Consider the following 22,300-nt stretch of genomic DNA (forward strand, 5'->3'; position numbering starts at 1 on the left):
TGAATTTGTGCTTTAAAAAAATAGCATTTAGTTTAAAAAACAGGTTTGAGTCTAATTCCTGGACAATTGCCTTCCTGAAATACCGATTACATTTATCCTTCTGAATAATTTTGCTGAATGATGAACTAGTTTTCATTTGCAGCCTTTATTCTACAGTTGGACTCAATTTTATGCATCTTCTGACATATACTTCCTTGTATCGGCGAATGCCCAACATCCTGACACATTGTTAGCCCACTTTCTCTATGAAGTTGTTTCCTGGCAAGATGTCTATTTATGTATGACAATTGTGCCAGCTCTGGGCTATGTCAGAATAAAGGAAGCAACATATGAAAGAATAGCATCTCTGGTTTAATTAGAAAAAAAGTGATTTCTCTTGTAAAGGGTTGTCCAGTTTTGCATGCTTAAACAGGAACACTCATGATATACTTCATTTCTTTCAGATACGTGTCTTATATTGTTTTCTTGTCTGGCAGGTTCTGTAAACTTAAGAAAATTCTGAAATAATTAAACTGTAACTACTGATTCAACTTTTGAAGCAAAGAGCATGGCTGGCAGGTTTCCTGATTCATCTTTCTTGATAAAGCAGAGTTTCACAAAGTACAGCTAATAGATTTGCTGTGGTTTTCTGTGTTATTTGCATATTCTGCCTGCCTCTTGTTTTGCCACATAGGTGCATACACCTCACTCCCCCAGGTCACAGTATTGTATTATTTAAGTGTTCTTTTCACAGCTTTTGCAATTCCAGAAATAACCAACCAATCTTAAATTACTCCCTGTAAAAGCCCAGGAAGATAACTGCATAGTTTTATTGTTATTGTTAAGAAACTATGGAAGCTTATTACCATTAATCTTTTATTGACAATGATGATTATGTTATTTCATGAATTTATTACTTTGTCTAGGCGTATACTGCCATGTCTTTCGGGTTTTATTCTTGCTCTGGTCCCCATTCTTTATATATACTCTCTTAATATTTTCAGGTGATCAGAGAATAGGTTCAGCATGTGTTTAACAGTCAGATACACATAACCCATAGGCAGAGCATAGGCAGTAAAATATAAATTGTATCAGAATGAATGCATACACCCACCCATTGTGTAGAAACCCCACCAAATATACAGTAGAGACCTGGTTTTGTTCAATTTAGAAGAAGGAATCTACATAGATGTAACAGAAATTGGAGTCCATTGAATTAGGCACAAAATACTAATGCCTTTGCTGTATTGATATGCTGCTGTTTTCACTACTCCTGCAACCTTTACCACAGAGTTGGAACATCTCTAGACAGGTTGCTAGCCTATCCCGGCCGCTCATGCAGGGCCAATTGATAGTTGCCTAACAAAAATCTGCAGTAATTTGTGTAGTACTATGTTTGCCTAAACTTGTCAGTAAGAGAATTCAACCAGAGGTGTGACTTAATTAAATGATCAAGAAGCAGAGGATGTGTACTGTAATTCATGTAAAGTCTTTTGCTTTCATTTTAGTTCATTACAGGATTCTAGATTTCTTACCACATCTAAACAAAGTGTAACCTGCCTCATATAGTAGATTTGTGTGTTGGGTATAAATTTTAGCATTATCAGATAACAATGCCAATTTTGGGGCAGCACGGTGGCACAGTGGGTAGCGCTGCTGCCTCGCAGTTAAGAGACCCGGGTTTGCTTCCCAGGTCCTCCCTGTGTGGAATTTGCATTTTCTCCCTGTGTCTGCGAGGGTTTCCTCCGGGTACTGCGGTTTCCTCCCACAATCAAAAAACATGCAGGTTAGGTGCATTGGCGATTCTGAAATGTCCCTAGTGTGTGTACGTGCCTTGCAGTGGGCTGGCGCCCTGCCTGGTTTGTTTCCTTCCTTGTGCTCTGTGTTGGCTGGGATTGGCTCCAGCAGACCCCTGTGACCCTGTAATTTGTATATAGCGGGTTGGAAGATGGATGGAAGACAATTTTGATCCAAACTTGTACTATTACCAATTACAAGCTTTAGATGTTCTGACCTTTGATTAGGGTTGATGTAGATTAGGTTTCCACTCAATACCCCAAATAACTGCCTATACGGCATTTAAATATGACACAATGAGTTCTTCAAACACTTGCATGTTACCTTGGAGATTTTTAAAGGTTGATTTATCACTTGTATTTTCTGAATATTCAGTACCTATATGTCTTGACTGAATTCATTGTGAACCATTTTTTTCTATAAACAATGTGTTTTTGTTGTCTTTTTTATTCCTGTTATGGATTTTGAAGCATCCTGAAACCAACAGTGATAAGGGCTTTTTGAATTTGAAATCTCTCTATTATATAAAAAAATCCTGGGATGAGAGAAGACTTTTTTCAAGAGATTTTTTCAAGTCCTGTGACACGAGACTTTGGCCATGTAATTTTCTCAAGTCCTGCCCTCCTCTCAACCATATTGAACCACACACACGGTACTCTCACCTCTCATTCGTGTGCTTTTGTCAGACGCAGTTCCTGCTCTCTCAGCTTTTATACATTTTTATGTTTTCCTCACTTTAACTTCCCAATTAAAGAAGACGTATGGTGTCCAAATCTTATTCAAGAAGTTCATCACGAAGGGTCAACAGAAAAAATGAGTACACGGGCAATCAAAGCACCGAGAAACAAACAAATTAACGGCAAAAATGACAATCGGTTACATGGCAAATCAGTTAAATACATATCAATAGACTATGCTGGAACAGTTGGTGGTGATCGTGCGGAAGATGAAAACATCAACTTACAATGTTCCGTTAACACCATCCGGTCTTCCTCTGCACAAATTACTGCAGAACAGGAGTGCCCACACTTTTTTGGCTTGCGAGCTACTTTTAAAATGACCAGGTCAAAATGATCATATTGACCATGGTTTTCTCTTTTCCTTGCAGCTGTAAATTAAGCTTATTCAACATGTTGGTCAAATTGGAAAAAAATACCAAGTCTAGCGGCCATTGATCGTTATTAAGTTGCTTGTATTCTGCATGGTTAATGACAAGGAGAAACTCCTTTTTTTCTGGACAGGGGTCTTGAAATCTCAGCAGGAATTTCTCCCTAGCCATCTGTCTCAACGAAGGCATCTTTTATCATCTCTCCATCTTGGAAGGACTTCTTATGCTTAATGATCGAGTGACTCACCCAGAACGATGCTTCGGTGTGTCTGCCTTTGCTTTTAAATTCAGTCGAGTGAAAAATGACGGCTGATCGATTAACTGCAATTTTAGTTCCCTCTCCTTTCTCTTTCTCAGATTGCTTTTCGTAGTTTTTATGAACAGTTCGAAAGTGTCTTTCCACATTTTCCTTCTTTGGAATAGCAATGATAGATTGACAGAACAGACAAACGCACTTCTATTGTGACATTGTTAGAGAAAAAAATCCCCTTCCAATTCCACATGCAGCCCATAACCAACATTTTTTTTTAAATCCCTTCTTTAGTCGATATAAATTGGAAGGCTAACTAGATCACTTAGATAGCCGGAGTTTTGCAGTACCTTGCGTTTTTCATCGTGCGTATGGGATGACCAGTGTGTTAGAAGAAAAGAGATCTCAGACTGGCTGCCCTGTATGTCAGTCAAGTGGCAAATGCCATAGGGAGGATATATGATAGGCTAACATTTAAAAAAATTTTTTTTGGAATGCAACACAATCTACCTGCACTACCTTTCCGATCTACAGGTCGATTGCGATCAACATATTGGGTACCCCTTCTGTTGAAAGAAGGATGTATCCAAGAAAAGTAATGTAGTAAATCTTCTGAGGATAATATTAGACAACAAAGGAGATCTTGATTTGCCATTCATACTAAAACATTAACAGTTTCTCGTTAGAGTAGCTTTTGCAAAGACAATTAACAAATCTCAGCCAAACATTCGAAAAAGTCATTTTATTTGAGAGAGAGAAAGAAATGAAATTCAATCATGGACAGTTATACATTGCATTGTGACGATGAAAGTACAAACACAGAATGAAAATGCAATATGATATTGACAAAAATTTTATTCAAAAAATTGTTTTTACTGACGTTTTACAGTAACAGCGTACATTTAAAAAGTTTGCATATTGATTTCAAAGCCAAACAGAACAAAATCGTATTACGCAATGAATAACTCTATCGCAACATGAAACATAATTTACTTTCAAATTATTACGTTTTACTATTTTTTAATATGGTTAATTACTCGTTGTAATGTAAAATAGTTAGTTCTATTATGCATAAGTAATCATTCCCATGAAAAGAAAAATCTGTTTGAATTGTACATCTGCATCCCCATATGCTAGCAGCAGAACCTCAAAGAGGCTAGCGTGTAGTGCAGGCCCAGGGATTGGCGAGCGAAGCGAATAGCGGGCAAAGCCCCCTATTTTATTTTCATTTAAATATTTTCACGTGTTGTTTCTATGCCATTATTTTTTTCTCAGGTGCTGCCATTCACTGGAACACTGCAAAATTAGTGGGTGCCCCTACACTACAGAAGGTCCTGGGTGGGGGCCCTCATTTACAGTGGAACCCTGACTTATCATTTCTGTCTTGCATTTCCATACATATAACACTGGATGTGGAAGCACGAGTCTTATAAGACTATGTTTACACTGTAGTTAAAAGTGAATGTATCGTGAGTTTTGCCTCAGATTTTTGACTGCACAGATTAAATTAGCAAGAGATCTAAATTTGGTATGAGTACAGATATTTATCTTGAATGTGCTTCACATGTGCACAATTAATAAAAAGATTTTGTCAGACAGTTACTGTTTTACTTTACATTCTTTCTGTGCAGAATGTCTGTGGATTTGTAAGCATGTGGTAGGAAGGAAGAAAAACAGGAAACCAAAGATCAGAGATGTCAGTTTGTGAACATCTATTACTATCAGTATTCTGCGAGTGGCTCAATGGACAAGTGAGAGTGTGAAAGTGGTTGCACTAAAATTAATATAGTTCTTTTAGTTCAATTTTGTTTCTCTAATACTGTTACTAATAATGAAATGATAACAGTAATAATATTAATAAGCTAATGTGCAATTGCTATTTGCACAGATTGAGAAGTGAATCATCAAGAATCACGCTTTTCTGAAGAATCACCAACTGGCAAATTACATGTTGATAACAATGTGTGAACACCCATGAAGACTTTTTTTTGCTACTGCTTATTGGTCAGGCTGGGTGTATGCTTATTTCAAAAATGCACCCAGTACTGCCTCTTACTGTCCTGATTATCCCATAATCCTCTGCTACTAGAGGACTGAATGCATGGATTCAGTTCTGGCTTACTTCCTGCATATGCTGGTAGAAGGACTTGTGCAAGTTAGTAAGCCAGGAGGGGTGTATGCCTGACTGCAGCGCAGTATTGCCTCAGATACCCTGGTCTTTTTTAAGGAGAACAGATGTAAATATCTTAATTTCAAATTTAAACAGATGCAAAGGCTACTGAATTTTTTTTTGCAAATCTGATTGGAATTAAGTGAGATGAGAACAACCACAAATTTAACATCCACCTTGTCAATTCCAGGTGGTCCTTTACAATTACAGAAACCTTACCCAATATAAAGATTAGTACACCTGCTTTCATTTCACCACCCTTTGTTTAGGGTCTGATTAGTTTTAATTGAGTTTTGCTTACATTCTACAGCTGCCAATACTCAGGTTCAACCTCAATCACTGACACAGTATAGTTTTCTACAGGATATCTCTTTCTATAGGGGTCATTAAAGTCGTCAGGCACGTACAGTTAATCTTTATGTTGTTCTCTTCACAGTATTACATACTAGAGCACTGAGCAGAAGGCAGAAAGCACAAATTGATTGATATTTAAATGTGAGACACAAACAAATATACCAAAAATAGTGAATTACTCTATGTTACAAATTGTGAATACTTTATATTCTAAATGACAGATGGCACCATTGGAGAAGACCACAAAAAAATCCAGGATAAGTGTTTTTTTTTTCCAAAATTAAGATTTATTAATGGGCACATAAGCCTTGCATGCAGAATATATGTTAAACATCAAACCAGGCTTTACTCAATGTTTTTATACAAAAAATAATTAAAAATACACATACAAAACACATTTTAAACACCAAGGCCAGCTTTACTCATGTTGTTTATGCAAAAGGAGTAAGAACAAACAGAAAAAAAATGCTAGGCAAGAGTCCAGGGATGCAATGGTTGTGTGTGTTTTGAGCAGATCCAACTCTGGGATCAGTCTGTTCTAATGCTGCTTCTCCCATCTGCTTTGAGGCCATGTGAGAAATAAATAAGAGAGCTCTGTATTGACTGCTGAAGTAAAATCGCTGTGATTTATATTTGAAATTGCTTTACTTATTTATGCCATACAAATGGTAAGGAGGGCAGTGTTTGCTGTAATGCAGTTCACTGACAAGTAGCTCACCAAGCAGACTTGGGTTGATGACCCGTGCAGGTTGACTCAAAGACAGTAAAGAATATTAAATATGTCTTTTCTGTGTTTGGCTTTCATCTTCAATTATTTTGAGAGAAATGGAGTAAGAACATAAGAAGTAAGGAAGAGTTATGAGACAAGGACACAATTATGCAGTGCATATTGCCGAAATATCACCATAAAAGAAGAAAACTTCACAAAAACAAAGTTTTGGGGACCGTCCCTGTATATTGTCCTGCGGACAAATAAACCAAAAGTGACAAAATGAATGATCAGAAGTACTATATTTGTAACAGTTGACAAAGTCTATTAAACAAAATGGCGTTTTTATAGAGAGTTGAATTATGGGAACAGGAAATGGTTGGCACGAAGTGACGCTGAATTCTGGAGTCGGAAACAGCGTCATTTTACAGTAATCGAACATGACGTCAATCATGATGGCCGGAAGTGATGTCATATGGAGTTGCCGGAAGTGACGTCATGGCAGCCATTTTGGAACCCGGAAATAGTGGTGATCATTTCTCTTCGGTTTTCCTGTTGAGAGAAGAGGTTCAGGTAAGTACCACGTGACAACCCTTCATGTCGCGATAGTTCACTCACCTTTAGACTTTTTGACTGCCTCGTAATTGTACGTGTGAGACAGTATATAAGGTATTAAACCTCTTGGAAGTTTTCATATTTTATTGTTTTACAACATTTAATCACAGTGGTTTTAATTTGGCTTTTTTGATACTGATCAACAGAACAAGACTGTATGATGTGAAAACAGAACTCTGCGAAATACTCCAAATTAATTACAAATATAAAACACAAAATAACTGGTCATTTAAGTATTCACCTCTTTAGAGTAATATAACAGACCTAAATCATCACTGGTGCAGCCAGTTGGTTTTAGAAGTCACACAGTTAGTTCAATAGAGAGTACCCATCTAGGGTTGCAATTTGCTGTAGTAGAACTGCAACTTAACCAGAAGGTCTAACTTGTGGTGAGTCAATATGGTGGCCTAAACAATGACAGCTAAAGATCACTTCAGGCAAATCTTTGAAAAGATCATTGAAAAGCACAAGTTAGGAAATAATGACAAAATATATCCAAGTGACTCTCTTGGAGTCCAGTGCAATAAATAATTAAGAAACTGAAAATGTATGGCACAGCTGTAAATCTGCCCAAAGCAGGCTATCCACAACAAAACTGAGTGATTGTGCAAGAAGAAGAGTGAGGTAGGCCAAAAGAGACCACTAAAGATGTTAAAAGCTACAGTAGATGAGATTGGAGAGACTGCAAGCAACAACTGTGGCCCTGGTGTTTCACCAGTGGCAGCTTTATGGAAGAGTGGAAAAGAAGCAGTCGCTGTTAAAAAACTTCACATGATATCTTGGGCTACAGTTTGCCAGGAGGCACATTGAAGACTCTGAAGTCAGCTGGAAGACAGTTCTATTGGCTGGTAAGACCAGAACTGAGCTGCTCAGCCACCAGACAAAATAGCATGTTTGCCGCAAGCCAAACACTGTAAATTATCAGTAAAACACATCATCCCCAGCGTGAAGCATCATTATACTATGGGATACTTTGCTTCAGCAGGCCCTGAAAGCCTCGTAAAGGCAGGCCTGGTTCTAGAGGGGAAGCCACCATCGTGCCATTTAATTTCAGCTGCCCCCTCACCCTATAATGTCTTCACTTGTTTTCTAAATCAGTAGTATTAGAAATTAAAAATTTTCGAAATTTCCCTAATGTCAAAAAAAATTAAACAAAATTTCTTCGTAGGTAGAAGAAAACATGACTTACGCATTTAACGAATCAGCGACAAGTTTAATTAATTCATCAGTAAAATTGTGATTAACACTACAAAAACGTTTCATTCATGTGCTGTGTACTTGGTCTGCCACAATTCACGTGTTGTGACTTGCCCATTTTTCTTTGAAGCAAGTTACCAACATTTGACGGGAAAAGACGAGCCCCGCGCCGAGCCTGCGTTTTGTTGAGGGTGGCTGCCCTCTATGTTCTGCTGCCTTCGTGAATGCACCTTTTGCACGACCGGCAGGACCAGGCCTGTGTAAAGGTATAGGGCAAAATTAAGTGTCTTGGGAGATTTGTTTTCCAGCAAGACAGTGATCGCAAACATAAAGTCAAATCTACATAAGAATGGCTTAAAAACAACAAAGTTAATGTCCTGGGTTCTCATTTATAATATGTTGCAAGTTTTACTGGGTATGAAAATATACACCAAATAAACAGGAAAATGCACATCAGATTTAAAAAACACATTTCTACACAATTTAGCCGTAACAAATCCCAATCACTTTTAAATATTCATGCATGAACACGCCTTGACCACTGCCCTGAAATATCTATATAAAGACTGTTATACCTGGCTCGCATTCTCCACCTTGCATTTTTTTAACTTGCACTACTAATTATTTTTATTGCTCTTTAATTAATATTGTTTCTATCAGTATGCTGCTGCTGGAGTATGTGAATTTCACCTTGGGGATTAATAAAGTATCTATCTATCTATATGTTAATCAACCTCATATGCATATCACAGTCACAGTGTTGTAGAATTTCATTGACTGGTAGAGCCGCTCACATCTGACATTGCCTCCTACATTTAAAAGTATCTGGCTGTGGTCTGCAATTCATCTGGTAACATTACCAACAGTCAAGAGGCCCCCAAAAAAGAGATGGGAGCTTGGAACAAGAACCCACATTGTCACAAATGGTAGTGTGACGTCACACTTAGTCATCTGAAGATCCTTGTAAGAGAAGACCTCATTTTTCCTGTGTTCAATTACAATGACGCATCATCTTTTCTTCTTCTGCTCTCTGTGCCCCTGATAGCAATTAGCTCTTCAGAAGAAACCAACATTAAACATTTTTATTGTGCTTGAATGTAATATCCTTTAGTTATTAATTTTGGAATGGAAGAAGAGTTTAATTATTAGTTTCAGTTAAGAGTAAAATCAATTTTCTCAGAAAATATGTTTATCGTGCAGGATACAGACTCATCTTATGCCATGGCAATTGACCAGGTCTGCTTCAATTTCCTTATAATAACTACTCATGGTGGCTCTAAAATCCGTACTGACCCCTACTCTCTTTTCTGTTTCTTTTTCCGGTTTCTTTGTGGTGGTTGCCTGCGCCACCTCCACCTACTCAAAGCTTCATGATGCTCCAACAATGATGGATGGATTTAAAGGCAGAAGTCTACGTGACCATCATCATCATCAGGCCCTTCAGTGAGAACCCTAAATCCAAAGAGGACTGTTTCATTTATGTTAGGTAGAATGCCCAGAGGGGACTGGGCGGTCTCATGGTCTGGAATCCCTACAGATTTTATTTTTTCTCCAGCCATCTGGAGTTTTTTTGTTTTTTCTGTCCCCCCTGGCCATTGAACCTTACTCTTATTCAATGTTAATTAATGTTGATTTACTTTGTTTTCTTATTGTGTCTTTTTTCTATTCTTTATTATGTAAAGCACTTTGAGCTACTGTTTGTATGAAAATGTGCTATATAAATAAATGTTGTTGGTGTTGTTGTTGTTCTAAAGCCACTGTGTTTCATGAAATCATTACCTAAATTCCATTTGCAAACAAACCTCAACTGAATTATCTAGAAACGTTTTCAAAAATCAGATGGGATATTAAGTGTTCTCTTTTGCTCCTTCGTGGCATTTTCCAAAAACTGCAAAGCTGGCATCACAATACAAAATAGAATTTCTAATCAAATATTATGTCAGATTTACTAGCTGTAGTTAATGAAGTTTGTTGATTCTGGGGGGTGTGAAACTACACAACTTGGAATCAGAGGGTGTGACTGGCTATGTGGTTTCCTGTTAAGTTTTCAACCAATTTCCAAATTTTGTATTACACATTAAAGGTACCACAAGACCACCTTAATTTATTTAAATGAATGTTTACTGGCTGTCAGTTAGCCTAGAGACTGAACAAGTGATTACCTTTTATGTTGAGTTCAGCCACCATATTGATCTATCTTTAATCAATTTTAGAACAAACAAATACTGTACATGGGCATTTCTGAAGTTTAACAAGTCTCTCATCTGTTTGCACAGTTCAAAACACTTACTTTTCTTCTTTATTGAACGCACTTTTGTCAATTCACATATATTAAGCCCACTCCTATGATTGGTTACTCACTACCATAAAACTGAACCAGTCACAGAGTAGCTGGGGGTGTCACACTACACTACTAATAGACAAGGGTGTGTGCAGCTCCTGTCAGTGACTTGCTGTGATTTCTCTAAGATTAAATAAATGAAGAATAGGACAAAAATGGTTGGTAAAGTTGTGTACTGTTACACTGTGATTAATTGATTGTAGCAATAAAGTGGCAGTGTAAATATAATGGCTCATTAAGTGGCTTTAAAGTATATGGAATCAAAGAGGTTCATAAAGGTGTGGTCCTGGTTTGATGACACATGTAACATCATGGCATGCTCGGCATTATGCATGGTGTGCAAGCATTGTTGCTTAAACTTATGGGAAAATATTTTTATTGGAGAGATGACAACGTTCACTGTGGTTTCAAGAGGTACAGAGAACAGATTTACAATTCAGAGGAAGGGACACTATCATTGCCTTTTTTATTCTACTGAACAAAACTATGTATGAAGCTCCTTAAGTGAAAAAAAATGACTGGAGGTAAAAAGAGAATTTTGATGTGATAACAAAAAAAATTGATAGGAAAGAAAAATGTGATTTTATGGAATGGGGAAAATAATATGAAATACTTGTGTTCTCCTGCAAAATGTTTGCCTTTTTTCTCAAAAGTATTTCCGGTACCAAATCAAGCTTTTGAAGTTTTAAGATGTTAGGAGAAGACACACAATCAACCCTCGTGACAAGTTGACTGAAACAAAGCAAATGAACACAACACCTGCTGTGAGAGTGACTGCTGTGTTCACATGCTGTATTTCAATCAATTTTCCTTTTTTGTTATCTTTTGTTGAATTTATTAAAAAGCATGTAACATTCCATACAATCAAGTCAAACTTAACAAAACTAAATTCAATTCAACCCTCACACATGAGAAAGAGAGGAAGGTCAAGAGTCAGACTAAAACTTTGAGAGTAGTAAAGAGGGAAAGGAGTCCTCCCCAATATACTGTAAGTGCTTGTTCTAAAATGTCATTGAGTAGATCCTTCCAGGTTTTAAAACAAGTTTTGAACAGGACCTCTAAGTGAGAATTAGATTTTTCCAATTACATATAGTATATAACATCAGACTTAAAAAAGGTGGGCTAGGATTCTTCCAGTTGAGCAAGGTAAGTCTATGTGCTAATAATGAAGTAAAGGCAATTACAGTTTGTTTGTCCTTCTCCACTTTAAACCCATCTGGAAGTACACCAAACACAGCTGTTAATGGGTTAGGAGGAACTGTGACACCAAGGCTGTCCGATAGGCATTTAAAAATTTTTGTCCAGAAAGATGTTAATTTGGTACATGGCCAAAACATGTGGCCTAGTGAGGCTGGAGCTTCACTACAACATTTGCAGGTTGGATCTTACCCTGGAAACATTATGGACAATTTTAAATTATGTAGAGGTGTTTGATAAAATATTTTAAGTTGAAAAATTGAATGCTTTGCACATAGGGATTGAATTCTGTGCATGGCTGCCTTCCACTCCTTTACTGAAATGTTGAATAAGAGATCCTTTTTTCACTATACTCTGGGATCTTTGAAAGGTAGGGACATTAAAATGTTTTCATATATTATAGAAACGCTGTCTGAATCTTCAAGACTGATCAGTATTTCTTTTGGAATTGAAATACATGGGAGGTGAAGAAATCGGGCAGATTTCATTTAGTTTCTAATTTGGAAATAGTGGAAAAATTGTGTTGATGGGAAGCTAAATTTGGAGTGTAATTGTTCGTAGGATGCAAAGACATTATTTATATACAAATCTCTAAATGATTTAATCCAATACATTTTCCAAACATTAAAAACTATGTAAGTTTTGAGACAGTGGAAAAAGGTGGTTATCATATAGAGGTGCCATAGATAAAAGCTTCTTTAACTTGAAGTTGTTCCTACATTGGGTCCATATTCTGTTTGAATGAAGGACAATTGGGTTGTTAGTATATTGACGATACCTTGTACTGTATTTACTGGTGTACAAAAATTGGAATATATAGAAGTACTGCAGGATTTTAATTATATTGCAGACCATGCCAGTGTGTGTTCATTTATCTGTGTCAATTTCCAAGATTTATAGCTTGTATATTTGCTGCACAGTAATACAATTGAAAATTAGGTATTCTGATTTAAGTCGTTATAGGGTCGTCTTTTGGATGCATGGGTATTTCAAATTCCAAACAAATTAGGTTATGATTGAATCTAATTTCTCAAAAAATTGTTTGTTAATGTATATGGGGTTGTTTTGAAATAGAAGCAGAAGCTTAGCAAGAATATTCATCTTGATAGTGTTAATTCTCCCTGCTAAATTAAGATGAAGAGTAGACCACATATGCATGTCTTCAAATGTTTTTGAAAAAGAGCATTATATTTACTTGTTATGTTTACCGCTAAGTATTTAAACTGATCTGCAATGATACACAGTAGTCCAATCTAGTGTTGTTTGATAGAGAATTCACTGGAAAAAGCACACTTTGTTCAAATTCATTTTGAGTGCAGTTAGGGTGCAGGCACAGAATTTTATGGGTCTGATATAACCATATGTTTGTATGATTATTTTATATATTTTAAGCCCTTAGAAACTCTTCCACACCGTTTATAAATATTCTCCGCACAGTTATACAGTAAACCCTTGTTTATCGCGGTTAATCCGCTCCAGACAGATAAATGAATTTCCACGAAGTAGGATTCTTTATTTATAAATCAAAAATTTTCGCAGTTAGAGCATAGAAAACCTGTTTACGACCTTCTAAATACGTTTTTTTTAACATTATTAGAGCCCTCTAGACATGAAATAACACCCTTTAGTCAAAAGTTTAAACTGTGCTCCATGACAAGACAGAGATGACAGTTCTTTCTCACAATTAAAAGAATGCAAACATATCTTCCTCTTCAAAGTGCGCGTAAGGAGCGAGAACGTCAGAGAGAGAGTAAAGTAAACAATGAAAATCAATAGGGCTGTTGTGCTTTTAAGTATGCAAGCACCGCGTGATAAAGCAGCTGCAATGAAGGGATCAATGCGAAGGTAGCCTTTCAGCATTTTTACAGGAGCGTCCAGCAACAGCCTCTGTGCAAAAGCCCGAGATTAAAGCAAACAATCAAAAATCAATAAGTGTGCTTTTGGACGCACCTCGATAAAGCGGCATTTCTTAGAGGATCGTCCGTATCCACTAGGCAAACAGCTTCTGTGCAAACAGCACCTCTGCTCACACCCTCCGCCAGGCGCAGAGAATGTCAGAGAGGGTGAGATAGAGGCAGAGACAAGCAAACAATCGAGCACCGTGCAGGAGGTATATCTTATAGCATTGAGGAGTTTTAGTTAATATATAATACGTGCTCTGATTGGGTAGCCTCTAAGCCATCCGCCAATAGCGCCCCTTGTATGAAATCAACTGGGCAAACAAACTAAGGAAGCATGTACCATGAATTAAAAGACCCATTGTCCGCAGAAATCCGCTAATCTGCGAAAATCCAATATACATTTACATATGCTTACATATAAAATCCATGATAGAGCAAAACCGCTGAAAGTCAAAGCGATACAGCATACAGTACCATATCATCTGCATATAATGATATTTTCTGTTCAAGCCCTTCTCTGAAAATCCCGTTTTCTCTGACGCATTTTGAAAGTAAAAAGCCAATGGCTCAATGGTGATTACAAATAGTAGTGGTGACGGGGGCATCCCTGTCTAGTACCAGGTTCTAGTTTGAAGTAGTCTGAAATAATGTTGTTTATACAAACTGAAGCTTCTGGACTGGTATACTGTAGTTTGATCCATGCACATATGTTCGGACCAAACCCAAATCTATGCAATGTGGTGAACAGGTAATCCCATTCAACCATATCAAATGCTTTTTCTGCATTCAAAGATAATATGATCTCTGGAGTGTTAGACATTATGGGTGGATATATTAAATTAAATAGGCATCAAAGATTGTAAACTAAGTGTCTGTCTTTAATAAATCCGGTTTGGTCTTGTGATATTACTGAAGAAGGCACTTTCTCAATCCTTCTAGCCAGAACTTTGGAGAGTATCTTAACTCATTATTCAGAAGCAAGACTGGTCTATATGATGCACATTGTAATATTTCATTTTTTTCTTAGGAAAAATGGTAATTAATGCTTGGTGAAAAGTTTGAGGCAGAAGAATATTGTCTCAGGCTTCTATAAATGTTGCTAATAAAAGGGTAGCTAAGTTAATTGAAAATTTTTTATAAAATTCAGCAGGGTAGCCATCAGGACCTGGGGTCTCATGCATAACTCCGTGCGTAGAATTTGCACTATAACATGATGTAAGCACAAAAGCTAAAATGTGCTTACACACAGAAAAATCCAGATGCAGGAACCTGTGCATTCGCCAACTTCCACGTTCTTCCGCTACATAAATCCCGGTCAGCGTCAAAAGTAACACGCGTGCACGCGTGTGCTGTCCCGCCCCAACTCCTCCCAGAATTATGCCTCTTTGAATATGCAAATCAATATAAATAGCCATTAAGCTCAGCCTTCTGTGAAAAGACAATAAGAAATGCATGGGGGAAAATATAAGAATTTCAATGAATACCAAATGGAGGCAAAGGAAAAACATGCTATTTGTTGATTTAAACTGTGGTATAATCAACAAAAGGAAGTTGATCGAGTGACATAGCATGTCGGAGAAACTCGAAAGCTCAAGTTCACAAAGTCGCACAGTGCCAAAATAAAAAAGAAGTTATCATATATCAAAGTCGCCATGAAAAGGGAGTTGTAGCCCGCCGTCTAAGCTTATTAGGGCACAGACAAAAAAATAGGCACACAGTGGGAAAAAAGCACGAAATATCAACTTTAATCTCGAAATTTCCACTTTAATCACATAGTTTACTTTGTCATTAAAGTAGAACATCATAAACTTAATCTTAAAATCATTTAATTTACTAGCTACTTTAGTTACGATGGGATTTGAGAAACAAGTTAAATGCTTTGTTTTGTATTTGATCTTCAATGTGCTCTATTTGTGTTAATAACTACGTGCTTCCGTACTTTCTCTTTCTCCGACAGGACACAGAATCCATTACATTCATGCTATTACAGCTCTCTGAATAATTAAAAAAATGAGATGTATACGTGATATCATTTTCATGATGATTGGAATGAAAGCATGTTATTAAACCTGGGAACACGATGGTGCAGTGATTGTTCATGTCTCACACAAGATGCTGCTGCGCCATGCGCGACCTTCAATGAAATTATTTATTGTAATAGTACTGTCTCTTTTAAACATACTACCCTCCAATTCCTGTCCTTACTTTTCTTTCCCCAAATACCCAATCTCCACACAATCACCTCTGTAATAGACGTTAAGCCATCTGTAAGCTTACAACGACGATTCTTCAAAACTTTTAAGGAACATTGAAATATCTTCATAGTAAGTGTTTTATTATTCTATCCGTCTATCTTTCCAGTATCGCGCCAGCCTCAGTAAATATACAGCACAAGGCAGGGACTATACGTGAACTTGCTAGCGCTGCAGCACTGTGTCCTCACATGTTTAATTATTAACAATACAGATTATTTAAGTGAAGTTAAAGTTTTATCTATACAGTATAATATAATCAACATATTTTGCAGCATTTCATCTTAAAAACCATATCGCCATCATATGTAAATACGTGCTTTATAAAGTGGCGCAGGTTGTGCAATATTATAACTGTAGTGCAAGTTTACAGTGAGGTGATTGTACTTACAGTATAAGTACAAACATTTCTACAAGGAGCAATTGATTGAGTGCGTTTATAGTTCTTGGGATGAAACTGTTTTTGAACCACGAGGTCCGTACAGGAAAGGTTTTGAAACATTTTGCTGTGGCTGAGGCAGCGTGTGCTTGATGCTGTATCCCGATAATTCTCTTTCTGATCAGCTGCTGCTGTGATTCCCCACTCAGATACAGTGATATAAATACTCCGAGTGGTGCAGTGAGAGTAATATGGAAAAAGATGATCCGCTGTGGTAACCCTTAACGGGAGCAGCTGAAAGAAGAAAAAGAAGAAGAAGAAGAAGGTACAGTGAGAGTAACAACGCTAAAGCAGTTATGATATTTGGAATACTATGGCTATTCCCTGGGCCATTATATTGTTACAGGTTAATTACAATCAGATGCATTACACTAATAAACAATATGCTGTTAGTTTCAGTGTATTTATAAAGCCGTGTCAGGAATGTGGTTCTAAGAAATAAAGAGTAACCACACAGGAACAGTAGTACTGCTTTGATACTGGGTACCGGCAGTTTGCAAAACCAAGCGGAGAACTTGCGTACGACACGGTATGAGGTACCGTGGAAAAGTGCGTGGCTTTATGCCAAGTGTAGGTTTTGGTGCTAGTGGTGCTGCAAGCGGTGACCCGGTTGTAACTGAACAGAGGCCATTGAGGGTGAACGGGGTGGTGGGGGATAGCATTGTAGTGAGCCATGGGTGGCTGCCTTTTGAATGGGGGGGTGTTGGGCAATTCACTATCCACTTTGGCCACACCGTGTTCGTTCTCGGTTGGCGGACGCGGCAGGCAGCATAATGTAGTGGAGGTGACTGTGAGGTGGGTGGGTGTTGAACCGCCATTCGCCGCCCCCATTCAGTCTCAATAACAAGCCTGCTTGTACTGTTACGCACATGGCAGGAAGTTGTCTCTTGTCAGTATATCAGACGTGTTGACGACGGGTGCCTTCCTACTGTGATAGTGTGTACAGTGCTGTGCAGAAGAGCTCATCTTAACCTTTTGTCTTCACCCTTCAAGAATGTTTCTGAAACACAAATCTGATGCAAGTGCTGGTGATACAGTAAAGAAGAAAAAAAACATCACCATTGAAAATAAAGTAGAAATAATAAAAAGATCAGAGAGAAGTGAAACTCCCATCATTCATTGGCAGAGCAGTTAGTTACAGTCGGTCAACAACAACATTTATTAAAAAGTCTCTATCATCCACATTGGGTGCATAGATATTATCAAAATTACTTTACAATTAAATAAATTACCCATCACCATCACGTATTCTCTTCAGGATGAGATACTACATCTGATACTAAAAATGAAATTGTTCTATAAATTAAGATTCTCACACCTCTAGTTTTCTTTTTTTACCTGGAATGGAATATTTGGGCAATCCAATCTCTTTGCACCTGAAAGTGATCCTGTAAAAGTACTGTCTTGGCGTTTAGACCTGTTAGATGAGAGAATACTTTCTTCCTCTTTAATTTATGATTGAGACCTTTGATATTCCAGCTCACAAAGTTCACTATATGGTCATAGAGACATTGCTTCTGAACTTTTGTTGTTATTTTATAGTCTTAAATTAGAGTAGTACATTATTATATATGATAGCTTTAATCCTAATTTCCAATACTGCCAGGAGTTATAGCTATGAAGCCTTGTTGTGTTGGTACTTACAATTGTGAGGACCAAAATGAACAGTCCAAGCTGAAGGTAACGATCACCTCAATGATCACTGCAATATCTACCGCACTCAGAGGGGAGATCAATTAATATATATTAATTTATTATTAATATTATATTAATATTCAAGAGTAATATAAAGATTACAAAGGATATAACGAAAAGTAAAAAGGACATACAGTAAGCGTGTCAAATGAGAAGCTGCTTCAGGATATTAAAGACTTTGAGAAACATTTAAGTAATGGCTTTGAGGCAACCACATACTTGGACCAAACACCTCAAAACCTAGAAGCCTTATTGTACGTTTCAGCGAATTACAATCTAAAGCAAATCTATTGTCACTTCTCAGACTGAAACATCAGATTATATCTGAAAATAACTGCATTCACATTTTACCTGATTTTTCATCTTTAACAGCTGCTAACCATACCACATTTAAAGCATTAAACAGTGCTTAGGCAAAGCTAAATTCAGATAGAGCCTCTTGTATCCTGTTACATTGAGAGTGGACATTTAAGGCAAGTTCTACATTTTTAGCTCTCCAGATGAAGCAGAAAAAAAGCTAAAAAAATGGATCCCAACACTTTTTGAAATACGATTGTGAGTTGCATTGTGTCCTGGCATGGGAAAGAAGATTTTACCTGCAATTTCGCCTATTTATAATGAGACTTTTGCCATAATTATACATTCTATTTCTTTCCCAGCTACTTTAACATTTTCATTTCAATTATAATTGTATGTATATTTGCATGTATATATACAGTATATATATATTACATATATACTACCTGTCCCCTGCGGCTCCGCCTGTGTAGAAGAGAAACAGGACAGACTTTAACAATCAAACAAAAAAAATGTAATAATTTGTATTGAGAAGAATTTATATTGATAGCTTTTGTATCCGAGGGCCTCTTGATATACAATATTTTTGGTGTAATTTAGCTGTGATCTCTTTGCCAGAAATGTAAAAATTTGGCAAGGTATCGTTATCTAAGCAGAGGCAAGGTACTTTCCAACAATGTGGGAAGAGGTACAGCGACTCGAACTGAGGCTGGCACAAGAGTGAGGATGGCCTTGCCACACTCCCTACTCCTGAGGTTCCGCCTCTCCCTTCCTTCCACCCACAGCCTGTCTCTCAGATTTGCACAAATAAATCAGTGCCACAACCAAGCTATAATACTTAGCACGATGAGAGAAGACGCAAAATCAACTGGAATGTTCTAAATCCGTTAAGCAGTTCTCTTATGAATAGTAGATAGACAGATAGACAGACATTAGATTTTATATATATAGATATTTATGTGTATACATTTTTTTTCCCAAACAGGTCTGTTTTAACATCATATCCTTGGGTTATTGTATTAGTATTGTAGTATCATACTTTATCCCCTTTCAATAGGTACTATTTAAAATCACCGTGGGTTTATTCTTTCGGGCATGTTCAGGATTATATTCTAGGTTTATAGTATTTGGACAATTTTGCCAATAGATATCTCTCACTTTATTCCTTATACACCGCTGCTTGGGGGCTTGTTTTCTTCTGGACGTGCTCTATTTCCAGGCATGTCAGAGGACTGGGACTTTGTGAAGTGTGGTCCAGCCTCACTTGAGGAGGCAAAATGGGGGGGGGGGGTCTATCCTTTTTATCTCAACAATTCAGTCAATTTTTCATGTCGGTTGCTCTTGTGTCTTCTCAAACTTTAACTTTATTTATTCATTTCAGGGGATTTGTAATAGAAGCATATTAATATATTATGTTATATAGATCAATATTATTTTCTAAAATAATAAAAATTAGAAAAAACAAATGAGCAACAAATATTAATAATACTTCTGTCTAATAATATTTTAGAGGAATAGGTAATGATGCTGCCTCTCAGTGAGTAGACTCAGATTTAATTAGTTAATGGAAGTGTGTTGTCTTTTCCCTTTCTTCTCTGGACAGTCCAAAGGTAAGCTCTCATGTTGATAGGAAACATCAAAAACAGGATAAGTGGATGAGCGAGGTTCATTTCTGCCTTATGCCCAGGGCCTTCGAGATTAGTTTTGTGCTCTTTGTACATTTTGTTGGTCAAGTGGATTCAGACTCTGAATGGAAAGATGGACATTCTATTAAATATTATATTATTTCTATACAGATCAATTTGATTTTTTATTGCCGAACTGGTTAGACAAACATAATTATTGACCTCATACTTTCATTATTTCCCTTTCATGCACTATTTAAACTTCATAAAATCTGATTACAAATGTTGACTGATGCTGGATAAAAACAAATATCTTCAAAAGTATATTTGACTTCAGCCTTTTGTAAAATAAAGTGGCATTTACTCTCTTGTGAACAGGACACCATAGATTCTTTGTTGGTTTGGAGTTAAATGTTTTCATTAAAAGTGAACCAGCTGAGACCACTGCTATTGCTGTTTTTATTCAAGTGGTATTTACATTTAATATTTTTTCTATAGGTTTTCTCTGAGTCTTTGCTTTATACCATTCCATCTAAGTCAATAACATTTAAATAAAAATGAAAGCCACTATTTAATCATGAAATATAGATCTGTATTTAAACTGCTTCTCCACAAGTGTTCAGTTTTCAGTCACGGTGTACACTGTGTTCCTAATTACAATGTGCTAACACAGTAATTACTTTCATAAAAGGTAGTGTTGCCCATAGTTGACTTGCTGTGTGCCCCAGAGCATATCAGCAAACCTACAACAGCTTAGGGTGGTTTTTGTAAATTAGACCTTTTTCTTTAACAAAGATAATAAATAAATAAACAGGTGCAGAAAGAAGTGCCCCTCCTGGAAAATGTCCATGGTAATTACACATGCATTTTCATACCCAGTTGTATTCTCTCTTTGAAGACACCATGAAAAAGTAGAAAAAAAAGAAAAAAAAACTCGGGCCAACCTTTATGAGACAAATGCCTTTTGTCTGTGTGTGTTACGTTTCCTTTGCAGAGAACATATAGTAATAATAACCTCCTATGCATGGATGACTTAAGGTTATTTGGCAAAGATGATCATCTTGATCAACTAATAAAAATCATGAAAGATTTCACTGACAAAATCCAAATGGAATTTAGGCTTCAAATATCCATCAGAACAAAGACAATATTAACAATTCAGAACATTAACTAGAAGAGACAAGAAAAAGAGAAGGACACAAAAACTAGAAATCTTCTTATCACAAACAGTCTAAATCTTCTAAAAGAAGATATTTCAAGATTATATATATTGTGAGATGTAAAGGAGAAATGTGTTACAATAGAGGTAAACTGAAGCATACAAACGCAGTGATGGTTTGGTGCCACGATTACACTAAGCAAGCCAAAGACAGAATAATCAGTATTGAACATGAGCTTGAAAACACCAAATCAATATACTTAGTAACGAAAGCAAAAAATTAAACATCATATTGTGTCGGTTTGGACATATGCAGAGGAGAGATGCTGGGTATATTGGGAAAAAGACTGCAGGATAGAGCTGCCAGGTAAGAGAAAAAGAGGAAGACCTAAGAGGAGATTTATGGATATGGTGAGAGAGGACATGAAGGTGATGGGTGTAACAGAACAAGATGCAGAGGACAGAAAGATATGGAAGAAGGTGATCTGCTGTGGCAACCCCTGATGGGAGCAGCCGAAAGAAGAGGAAGATTAGCCCATCAGAAAGAGCAAACATCATGTCAAACCAGCAACTGACTGGGAACGCTCTTTATGGTCAATATTATGGAGACATAAAAAGACCATAATTTAATAAGAAGTACTGGACAAAAAGAGAAACAGAAAATATAATTAAAAGCCGTTCAAGACCAAGCTTTGAAGACACATTACCATCAGAGGAACATCCTAAAGCAAGATGCTGACAGCACACCAGGTCATGTCATTTGCAGAAATTCTCAGATGACTCTACAGTTATGGGGGTGTATTGATAAAGGGTGCAAATGTTGTTGAACAATGTTTAATGTAAAGTTCATGTTGTAGATAATTTATTTATAATGGGTTACATAAGTTCAGAAATATATAGTTTAAGTTTAAAATATCTAAATGATATGTATAGTAAATTTACATGTTACAATTCGTTTGTTATTGTTAAGTGACATTAAGATAATACAGTATGTATGTAAAGTAATGTGTCTCGGTTGAACGCACTTGGGAGTTATCGGGAGAACATGAGAAAGACCTGCCCCATAGACTGCAGGTGGGCAGATGTCTCTCATGAGGCTCTGCCATGTTGCATTTAAGGATAAAACTATAAATGTCTGAAGCTAAAACAGACAATCAAAGTGATTTAAGGACCTCTTTTCAAGACAAGCAGCCAACGAGGTATTTTATTTGTAAA

The sequence above is a fragment of the Polypterus senegalus genome, chromosome 2 (genome assembly GCF_016835505.1).
Source record: "Polypterus senegalus isolate Bchr_013 chromosome 2, ASM1683550v1, whole genome shotgun sequence".
Classification (NCBI taxonomy): Eukaryota; Metazoa; Chordata; class Cladistia; order Polypteriformes; family Polypteridae; genus Polypterus; species Polypterus senegalus.